Genomic DNA, 11,656 nt, shown 5'->3' with positions numbered 1-11,656 from the left:
TTCGCATTCGTCAAGTTTAAGGCAACAGACACGGGTAAGGGGTTTCAGAGCAATGGAGCTGGGGTGAGGAGGAGACAAACAACGTTTAAGAGATTGGAATTCCTGGGGTTTGGGATTGTGAAGATGTCTAACCAGAGGGTCAGCTTCGCGTCAGATATAACTGCAATACTGTGAAGAGTGTAGTTCTGCTGCATAGTTCCCAGTGAGAGGGAGAGGCTCAGCAGTAAGGGAAAGGAATTTGTCAAGCAACGGGTTTCACCATTACAATGTTTCATTGGAGGAAACTGCAGCTAATCGAGTAGTGGGAATGTGGTCAGCAATTTGATAACTGATTAACAGTGGAGTAATGGAGAGGAATGATGGGGAGGGAGAGCTGGGAAGTGTCCATGTGAAACCCAACATGGTGCTTTTGCACAATGTCACCACTTGGCAGTAAGGTACGTGAGACACAGAAGGGACCAAGGACACCAAATGCAAAGCATTCAGAAAGAAAAGGGAGAAATGGAGCAGGATTTTGGGAGAGAAGGACATAACCAGAAAAGACAGAACAAGGAACAATATCTGTGAACCGGTGAGGGGGACTGATGAGGATGAGGAGGAAAGAGAGTTGGAAAGTCGATGGTTTAGTGAGATTAGGGTAAAAGGTCAAGATGAGCTCTGATAAGGCTTGACATGTGATTGGAGAAAGATGCAAGTTTAGGACAAAAAGCGGGAACACCACGTGAGGCAGTTTGGCTCAGTGGGCGAGTGGGAGGGAGGGAAGCAGTAGATCGGATCATCTCAGTCTTAGTGACAGAGCAACATCATGTGCTCCAAACTCTTCTTGTTGGAGAGAAGGATGGAGGAGACAGGATGATGGACAGTGTTTCACAAACAAACAAAACCTGGGTACGTGATATTTAAAGTGAGTGAACAAACCTAATGTATGTAAATTTTATCCAAAATATTAAAACAAACGACTGAAGTCCTGGTTCGAATCCCATCTTGGCAGATGGTGGAATCTGAATTCAAGAAAAAAATAACTGCAATTAGGAATCACCTGATCTCCATGGAACCGTTGTCAATGGCGAAGAAAATCCTGCCAACCCGACAGTGGCCCAGCCAGCTACTCACTGTATTAATCACTGCAAAGTCTCAACAAAGGAATGGAATTAGATGGACAACTCGGCACCTAAAAGGACACCAGAAAATACAACCACAGGATCAGCCCAATCGATGGTGCAATGTTCTCCAGAACAACATCTGGAGTTTGGTGCCAAAATGTGCAGAGCTGTCTCACAGACCAATCAAGGAACAGCCTGCCATACTCATACTCATGAAATCAACCTTTACAGACAATGACCAGACACACCATCACCGTCCCTAGATATTGAGTGTGGGGTGATGGAAAAGCACAACAGGTCAGGCAGCATCCGAGGAGAAGGAGTAGCGACGTTTCGAGCCTAAGCCCTTCATCAGCCTGACCTGCTGTGCTTTTTCCAGCACCACACTCTCGTCTCTGATCTTCAGCACCTGCAGTCTTCACTCTCTCCTTAAATCTTTGGTTATGTCCTGTCCCACCAGCAGGACAGACCAGGCAGAGGTGGTGGCACAGAAAGGCAGGATTTGCCTTCAGCATTGACTCCGGACACCAGGAAGTCTCATGGCTCCTGCTGATTACCACATACCGTCCTCCCTTGGTTGATGGATCACTTCTCCTTCATGTTGAACACCATTTGGAGGAAGCACTGAGGAAGTAAAATGGTGTCAAACGTACTCTGGGTGCAGGATTTCAATATCCACAATCGGGACTAGCTCTGCAACAGAATTACTGACTGAGCTGGTCAGGTCCTAAAGGGCATAACTGCTCAACTGAGTCTGCAGTGGGTGGTGAGGGAACCAAGGGAGAAAAACATACTTGATCTCATTGTTATGAATTGACCAGCTGCAGATACATCTGTCCATGACAGTATCGGTAAGAACGACAATCACACATTCCTTTTGGAGACACAAGTCTTGGCTTAAAGTTCAGAAAAACCTCCATTTTGTTGAGTGACACTATCACCGTTTTAAATGGGATAGACGTTGAAGAGATGTAGGATCTCAAACTGGGTATCTCTGAGGCACTGTGGGACATCAACAGCAGCAGAACTGTACTCCAGCACAATCTGTAATCTCAGGGGTTTGTAAGTCTGGCTCTCACCCATCACAATGGACAGCAAAGGAGGGCATGCCATGAGCAGCACCAGGCATACCTAAAAATGAAGTGCCAACCTGGTGAAGCTACTAAACAGGACCATCTGCATTTCAAACAGCATCAGCAGCAAGCAACAGAGCTAAGTGATCCCATAACCAAAGGATCAGATTGGAACTCTGCAGTTCTGCCACACCCAGATGTGAACGGTGATGGACAATAAAACAACTCACTGCAGGAGGCATCACAGATATCCCCACCCTTACTGATGGAGGGGCCTCACACACCCATGTACCAGATAAGATGGCAGCATTTGCAGCAATCTGTAGCCAGAAGTGCAAAGTGGGATGATTTATCTCAGCCTTCTCCAGTGGTTTCCAACATCACAGATGTGAGCTTTAAGCCAGTTCGATTCAGTTTGAATAACATCAAGAAATGGTTTAGTAGTGCAAAGGCTACGGGCCCTGCCAATATTCTGGCAATAATACTGATCCTTCTGCTCCAGAACTTGCCACCCACCAAGCCACGTACCGCTCCAGCACTGGCATCTACCGACAATGTGGAACATTGCCCAGGGATGTTCAACACAAAAACACAGGGCAATCCAACCCAGGCAATTTCCATCTATCAGTACACACTCGATCAGCAATAAAGTGATGGAAGAAGTTATCAACAGGGCTACTAAGCAGCAGCTGCTCAGCAACAGCCAGCTGAGCAACCCTCATTTTAGGCTCCACCAGGGCCACTCAGCTCCCGATTGTGGTACCGCCTGATTCACAACCTGACAACCAGCTAAATCCCAGAGGTGAGTTGTGGGTGACAGCCCAGTCCCACTCCAACACCACTATTTCTAATTGTGCCTACCCTTGTCTCAGCTCATATACTCTCATCCACCTTGTGTTTTCTCCAGACTTCCTTATCCAAACACACTCCTGGCCAGCTTCCCACATTCAACCTCCCTGTAATCTCAAGAAAATCTAAATCTCTGCTACCCAAGTACTCCCTCATACCACAACTTGTTGATCCATCAAAAGGCTCCTATTCATAATCAACAACATAGAGCCACAGAGACGTACAGCATGGAAACAGACCTCTCGACCCAACCCGTCCATGCCAACTAGATATCCCAACCTGATCTAGTCTCACCTGCCAGCATCCAGCCCACATCCCTCAATTTTAAATTCTCACCCTTGATTCAATTCCTGGGTGTGACCATCCCTAGCTCGCTGTATCTCACACCCTTTGAGACCTCGACAACCCATTCTGTTTGAGAATCCCGATGATCTGTTAATTCATTACTTCACCTGTGTGGCTGCTTTTACAGTTGCCAAAGCAACAAGGTCCGAAATTCACAGCCAAAACCTCACAGGTCTGCTTTCCTCCTTTAAGACATACCTCAACACCTGCTTTTTGGCAATGGTTTTGGTCACCTGACCTAATATCATCCTTCTCTGGTCTTATGTCTAAAGTTCCCAATAATATTTTTGTGAAATTATAAGCAGGATAATAAAACTACAAATTGTTTTTATTTGGACAACATCTTCAAATATTCACTGTTGCTGTAATGAATAATCTGTAATGTCTCTTACTCACCCACATTGTGGGAGCACCTTCACCACACAAACTGCAGCTGTACAAGAAAGTCAAACATCACCCTGTCCACAGGCAACAGGGCTTTGGCATTAATCACTGGGATCTGTGGAAGGAGAAATACAGTTGATGTTTCAGGGAGTGCAAAATGGATTACAGGGAGTGAAAATGGTGGAGAATTTGATAGTCAGAAATGGAAGGAAAATACACTTGCTTATTGGAAAAAAACAATTCGTGACTGGCAAAGATTTTCCAGGAAAATATAATAAGCAGCACATGGTCAGGGGCTGGGCTGCAGTGAAACATTAACTTACAAAAATGTCTGTAAAAGTAATAGCAAAATACTAAACAGACCAAAAATACATCCATTGTTCGAGACTGAGGAAGCTAGATATTGACAAAGTGGGCCTGAGGGAGCCCAGAGATGAAGCAGAACAGTATAAGCTGTTATGATCCCAGAGTCAGAGATGTATAGATCCAACATAGACCCTTTGGTGTAACTCATCCATGCCAACCAGGTATCCAAACCTAATCAATTCCCATTTGCCAGCACTTGGCCCATATCCCTGTTAACGTTTCCTAATCATATCATGTGTCTATTTAGATGCCTTTAACATGTTTTAATTGTACTCGCCTCCACCACTTTCTCTGGGAGCTCATTCAACCCACTGCATGAAAGAGTAGTCCTTCAGACCCCTTTGAAATTTTATCTGTTCACCCTAAAGCAATGCCCTCTACTTCTGGACACCAACACTCCAGGGAAAACCCCTTACTCATTTACTCTATTCATGCCCGTCATGGTTGTATAAACCCCCATAACATCACCGCTCAGTCTATGGCACTCCAGGGAAAACAGCCCCAGCCTTTTATGCCACACCCTATAGCTCAAATCCTCCAGCCCTAACAACATCCTAGTCAGTCTTTTTTGAAACATTTCTCCTAGCCAGGGGACGAAACGTTTGCAACAGAAACTTCCAGCTCGGCGAACACAACCACAACAACGAGCACCCGAGCTACAAATCTTCGCACAAACCTTGAACACTGACGGGCGAGAGACGCTGAGACAAGCCAGGAAATGGGAATCCTGCGCTGACCGCCTAAGCGCAACACATGAACAACTCCGGTTCCTCCACGAATGCAGAAAAAATCAAATCCTGTCACAATGTGTCAAGTACAGACCTCCAGTAAATAATCCACAAGCCAGGGAAACAGCCAAGAAGAACGGATTCAGGATGGTGCAGATAATGATCACAGACGCTCACAACCGACTGCACAAATACAAGCAAGAAATTGCGCGCCAAAAGTCGTTAATTTTAAAAACCACTAATCAGGAATGGACCCGGACCATAGAACAGGCTATCACTATAGGACAGAACAGGACAACACTTCGCAAAAAAACGGCACTAAAAGAAAAAATGGACAAACTAACCCACAAACAGGAGGACACTACAACACACACCTGTGTTAAAAACCTCTCCCACAGACAGCTCACAGACATGGAAAGAACTATTCTGGCCAAGGGACTCAAATACAACTACAGGGATGCCAACACAGCAGACTTCCTAGCGGCACTAGAATGCACACTCAGGAACAATGGACTGACAGAACAGACACAACAAACAGTGAGACAAACGGTCGTACCTATGATGATAAGAAAACGACATACACATAACCTCAACACCAAGGGGAGGGAAGCACTGAAAGCACTGAAAAATGACAAGAACATAATCATACTACCGGCAGATAAAGGCAGAATGACGGTCATCTTAGATAAATCCGACTACATCAATAAAGCACAACAACTACTCGCAGACACCAACACCTACCAAATGAAGGATTCCGACCCCACACCACAACTCACCAATAGAATAATCAACACACTAAGGAATCTACAAAAAGAACGGACAGATAACCAAAGCGGACCAGCAAAGAATGAAACCTGAAAGCAACAACACCCCCAGATTCTACGGACTACCCAAAGTACACAAACCAGTTTTTGAGAACACCTTAAAAGAGGAAAGCAGGTCTGAGAGGGTTAGGGTAGGAATTCCAGACAGTGTTGCCTTGGCAACAGAAGAAACAGCCAGACCGGTGAAGCAATGAATAAACACAAATGAGTTGTTGAGGTCTAACAGGTTGTTCACAGCCATGAATTTTAAATTGCCTGTAAATAGGAGCCTTTCGATGGAGCAACTAGTTTTGGTACAAGTGAGCACTTGGGCAGGAGGGTTTAAGATACTCTTGAGATTATATGTAAGTTGAATGTGGGAGGCTGTCCAGGAGTTTATGGATAATTAAGTCTGAAGATAACACAGGGATGGATGAGCATTTCAGTAAATGAGCTGAGACTAGGGTGGAGTTGGGTGATGTCACTAATGAAGAAATAGTGTTTTTGGAGTTGGGCTCCTCCTCCTCATCACTCCCCCTCAACAAATTGCAGAAAATGTCCCTTGTTCTGTCTGTCTGTCTTTTCTGGTTATGTCCTTCTCTCCCATTCTGCTACAGAGTAATATTTTGACCTCACCGTTGTTGGAGAAACCTGCTCCATCCCCATTCTCCCTTTCCTTTCTGAATTCCTTGTATGTGGTGTCCCTCAAGGATCTCTCCTTGGTCCCTCCTGTTTCTCACCTACATACTGCCAGGATGTGACATCATCCAAAAGCATCGTTAAATTTCACAAGTACACTGACAATGCCCAGCTCTCCCTCCCCATCATCCCTCTCCATTGCTCAGTTATCAAACTGCCCATCATGTTCCCACTAGTCGATTAGCTGCAATTTCCTGCAATGGAACATTGCAATGGCTAAACCCATTGCCTTCAGTTGCTATTACAAATTACTTTCCCTTACTGCTGTGCCCCTCCCTCCCACTGGGAACTGTCTGAGGCAGAACTACACTCTTCACAATATTGCTCTCATATTCTGACCCCAAGGTGACCTTCTGATCAGGCATGTGCACAATCACAAACACCAGGAATTCCAATCTCTAAAACATTGCTTCTCCCCCCACCTCACCCCAGCTCCACTGCTACTGAAACCCCTGACCTGTGCTGATGTTGCCTTAAGCTTGACGAATCTAAAACAGAACCCTTGATTCCGCGACTTATCCAGAATCTGATTCCAGATCCCTCATGATGGGAAACATCCACTCAGTATTTACGCTGTCAAACCCCTTAAGAATCCTGCATGTTACAATGAAATCACCTCTCATTCTTCCCAAATCCAGTGAGTAGAGTCCCAACTTTTTCAGCCTTTTCTTAAAAGATAATCCCTGCAAGCCAGGGATCATCCCAGTTAATCTTCTCTGAAATGCCTCAGATGAAATTATGTATTCCCTTAAATAAAGGGACCAAAACGTCTGTCATTACTTCAGATGTGGTCTAACTTGCATTTTATAAAGTTACTCTCAGGTATATACTCCAAACTCTTTCACTGAAAACCCCTTGCAATAAGAAACAACGTTCCATTCCCCATCCTGATTCCCTGTTGTAACTGTGTTTCCTACACAATTACCCCTGGTCCCTTTGTGGTGCAGCTTTCGACAGTTTCCACCATTTACATAGTACTCTGCTCTTTTATTATCTCCTCCAAAATGAACAACTTCACAATTTCCCAAGTTATATTCCATTTGCCAACTTGTTGCCCACTTCTCCAATGAATCCCTCTCTGTAAACTGTTTATAATCCTTTTGGAACTTTACCGTTCTGCCTTTTCTCGGAGATTTCCCCGCTCATTCTTCTAAACATTTCCTGGGAGCACTGGGCAGTGGGAAGCAGTTGTTACCTTGTCAGAGAGACTCTTTGGAATGACTGGGAGGTGCTTGCTGCTCATTTGGTCAGAATGGAGACAACTTGCCCATCGAGCTGCATGAGCCTTTCACACCCCATGTTGAACTGATGAGGCACAGCAGCAGCACGGAAGGAAAGAAAAGGAAGCAAATCCTGCTCTCCACATCTCACTCTTGAAACATTTTGTCCCATGTGTCAAAGATCTGCCCTGTTCAGTCACATGAAGTCCCAATGTGGAACCTCACAGAAACCCACATAGATTTCCCCCTGAACTGACTGCTGACCTCCAAAAGGGGTAATGCGTACAGCCGTCCTGGGCCAGGAGGACGGAATGGTGTGAGTTTCTAACCTGAACCGACAGTGATGGATTTTATTAACGTGTATTACAGGTGGACATTCAGATGGTAATCTCAGTCATTGTAATGCCAAACTCTGATTGAATTACTCCATTCATCAGATCCTGGATATTCGCATTGTGTGTGAGTATTGTATTCCATCTGAATCCCTTTGAATCACCCCACACTCTCTCAGTAGATCTCCCCCAAGTCTTCAATGTGTCCTGTAATCCTTTTCTGATGAGCTCATGAGTGTAAGGTTGATTATTCTAACGTATAAATTCTGTGAACCCCTCTGTCACAGGGTACCCACAATTTCCTCTGTTACAAGGAGAACAACCTCAGTTTCCCCAAACCCCTGATTCCCCAATGTCTGTTTGCTCTCTATAAGGTACACATCAGGATTGTGTTGGAACATTCGCCACTTGCCTGCATCAGTGCAGCCCCCAGCAATATTAAAGAAAGTGAACATCCTCCAGGACAAAGCACTGTGACTGAGTGGTGTCCCATCCACCACCTTCAACATTCCCTCTCCCCATCCCCGGGGTACAGTGGCATCACTGTGTAAAAGGTAAAGTCAGCATTGTCCGACCAGACCATAGGGCTGCTCTCTCATTAGGGAGAGATGTCTGGTGGTGGTTTAACCTGAAGGTTACCACAGCCCAGGCAAGGGGAGAGGTTGGGAAGGAGAGTCCATCTATTGTAGATGGATATTCTTGATGTGTATCAGCAACACACATATCTCATGAAAAACTAATGAGATAAAACCACAATCATGCAGCAAAAATCCCCCATTCCTTGAACCATCCTGGTAAATCTCCTATGCCCCCTCTCAGGGACCCTGCCATTCTTCCCAATGTGTGGGTGACCTCTGGTTTGCACATACCCACCTGCTCTGTGTTCCTGTGGGTGATGTCATCATAAAGCAACAGTTGCACTAAACCTGATTGTGTGTAAGGGTGGGAGACACAGAAATCCCAACAATATTTAAGATGTATTTAGCATGCACTTGCGATGCTATGATAGATAACACTTTTCCACAATTATTGGAAAATAGATGAGGATAGTTAAGTGGTAGTTTTCTTTGTCACAGACCCAATGTACTGCCAGAGCCTTTTTCTGTTCTGTAGACCGCTGAGATGTTTATTATAGGAATGGGCTCCAGAAAAGGTGATACTAGAGTAGATGACAGATGATTAGGTCGATGTTTTTGGGAGAAAAGGGAGATTGAGAGGTTTAAGAGAGAATTCAGAAGCTCAGCGCAGGAATCAGAAAAGGCCGTCATCAAGGGAGAAATAAACATTGGGAATCTGGAAGGCTGGAAATAAAGAAAGGCACGTATAGCAGAGCTTTGAGAGACTGGAGGGAATTAGAGATAGGGAGGATAATGAAGCTGGAGAAGATGAAAGTTGGAAAGGATTCTGAGGATGGAGGATGTTGCAGAGAGAGATATTTGTGATAGAGGTTTTTAGGTTTTGAGGCTGGAGAGGAATTATCGAGATAAGGAAGAGTTGTAAGACTGGATGAGGTGGCATTGACAGGGAGCGTTCCAAGCATCGAGGAATTTACAGAAATTGTGAGCGTTAGAGTCGTAAAGTTATACAGCACTGACACACATCTTGTGTTCCAACCAGTCCATGTCAACCATAAATTCGAACTGAACTAATCGCATCTGCCTCCAGTTGGTCCAAATCCATCTTGGCATTCCCTATCAATATACGGGTCCACATGTTTGTTTCCTCTTAGAATCCCATTCCCCTACCCTTTTTACTCTAGACTTACCCCTTACTAATTCACTAAACCCAATCATCCCTGAACACTATGGGCAATTGAGCACGGCCAGTTCACCTACCCTGTACATCTGTGGCTTGTGGGAGGAAACGGGAGCACCTGGAGGAACCCCCACGCTGACACGGGGAAGCATATCCAAACTCCACATGGACAGTCACCCAATGCAGGAATTGAACCTGTGTCCCTTGCAGCAGTGCTAAACATTGAGCCACTGTGCCACCCTTAAATTGTAATTGTATTCACAGCTACCACGTCCTCTGCAAGTTTATTCCACATGTGAATCACTCTCTGTACAAAAACAAAAAATGAAATCCGGAACGTCGTTTTAAAGCCTGCCTTTTCTCACCTTACAAGGTATGTACCCAGTCTTGAATCGCGCCCCCTCCTGTAAAGGGCACCTGCTGTTCACATTACCGATACTCTTCCGGATTTTATAAACTTCCAATAAGGTCGCCCCTCGGCCTCTTACACTCCAGTGAAAGAAGTCCCAGCCTACCCAGTCTCTCCTTATAACGAAAGCATCCATTCCCATCAACATCCTGGTAAATCTCTTAGGAACCCGCTCCGACTTAATAATATCTGTCCTATAACAGCGCAACCAGAACTGAGCACAGTATTCCAGAAGAGACCTCACAAACATCCTGTACAACCTCAATGTAATGTCCCAACTCTTATACTCAAAGGTGAGAGCAATGAAGGCAAGTGTGCTATACACCTTCTGAACAACCCTGTCTACATATGACATAAACTGCAAAGATCTGAACCCCGAGGTCCCTTTGTTCTATATCACTATGCAAGGCCCGACTTTTAATCAGTCGAGGTCCTGCCCTTTTATCAAGATGTAATATTTGGCATTTATTCCAATCCATAACATCCTTCTAGTATAAAGGCAATAGGAGTATACTTCAGAGGAAAATCAGTAAGGCAGAAAGGGGACAGGACACAGCTTTGGCGAATAGCGTAAGGACAATCCAAAGGGTTTTTATAAATACATTAAGAGCAAATGGGTTACTAGAGAGAGAATAGGGCTCCTCAAGGATCAGCAAGGCAGCCTGTGTGTGGATCTGCAGGTGATGGGGTAGGGAGGGGATACTATACGAGTATTTTGCATCAGCATTTACTGTGGAGAAGGATATGAAAGATACAGAATGTTGGGAAATAGATGGTGACACCTTGAAAAATGTCCATGTTACAGCGAAGGTGGTACTGGATGTCTTCAAACGCAGAAAGGTTGATAAATGCCCAGGATCTGATCAGGTGTATCCTAAAATCCTGTAGGAAGCTAGGGAGGTGATTGCTGGACCCCTTGCTGAAATTTTTGTATCAGCGATGGTCACAGCTGAGGTGCCAGAAGACTGAGGGTTGGTTAATATAATGATACTGTTTAACAAAGGCGGTTTGGACAAGCCCGGGAACTACAGACCCGTGAGCCTGATGTTGATGCCAGACAAGTTGTTGGAGGGAACCCTGAGGGACAGGATTTGCATGTATTTGGAAAAGCAAGAACTGATTTGGGATAGTCAGCATGGCTTTGTGTGCGGGAAATCATGTCACATACTTGACTGAGCTGTTTTTTGAAGAAGTAAGAAAGAGGATTTTTGAGGGCAGAGCGGTAGATGTTATCTATATGGAGTTCAGTAAGGCGTTCAACAAGGTTCGCCATGGGAGACTGGTTAGCAAGGTGAGATCTCACGGAATACCGGGAGAACTAGCCATTTGGATACAGAACTGGCTCAAAGGTAAGAAGACAGAGGGTGGTGGTGCAGGGTTGTTTTTCGTACTTGAGGCCTGTGATCATTGGAGTGCCATAAGGTTCGGTGCTGGGTCCATTACTTCTCATCATTTATATAAATGATTTGGGTGTGAACATAGGAGGTATTTTTAGGAAGTTGCCAGATGACACCAAAATTGGAGGTGTAGTGGACAGTGAAGAAGGGTACCTCTGGTTTCAATGGGATCTTGATCAGATGGGGAAATGGA

This window comes from Hemiscyllium ocellatum, chromosome 38 (genome assembly GCF_020745735.1).
Source record: "Hemiscyllium ocellatum isolate sHemOce1 chromosome 38, sHemOce1.pat.X.cur, whole genome shotgun sequence".
Lineage (NCBI taxonomy): Eukaryota > Metazoa > Chordata > Chondrichthyes > Orectolobiformes > Hemiscylliidae > Hemiscyllium > Hemiscyllium ocellatum.
This window is presented reverse-complemented; position numbering follows the sequence as displayed.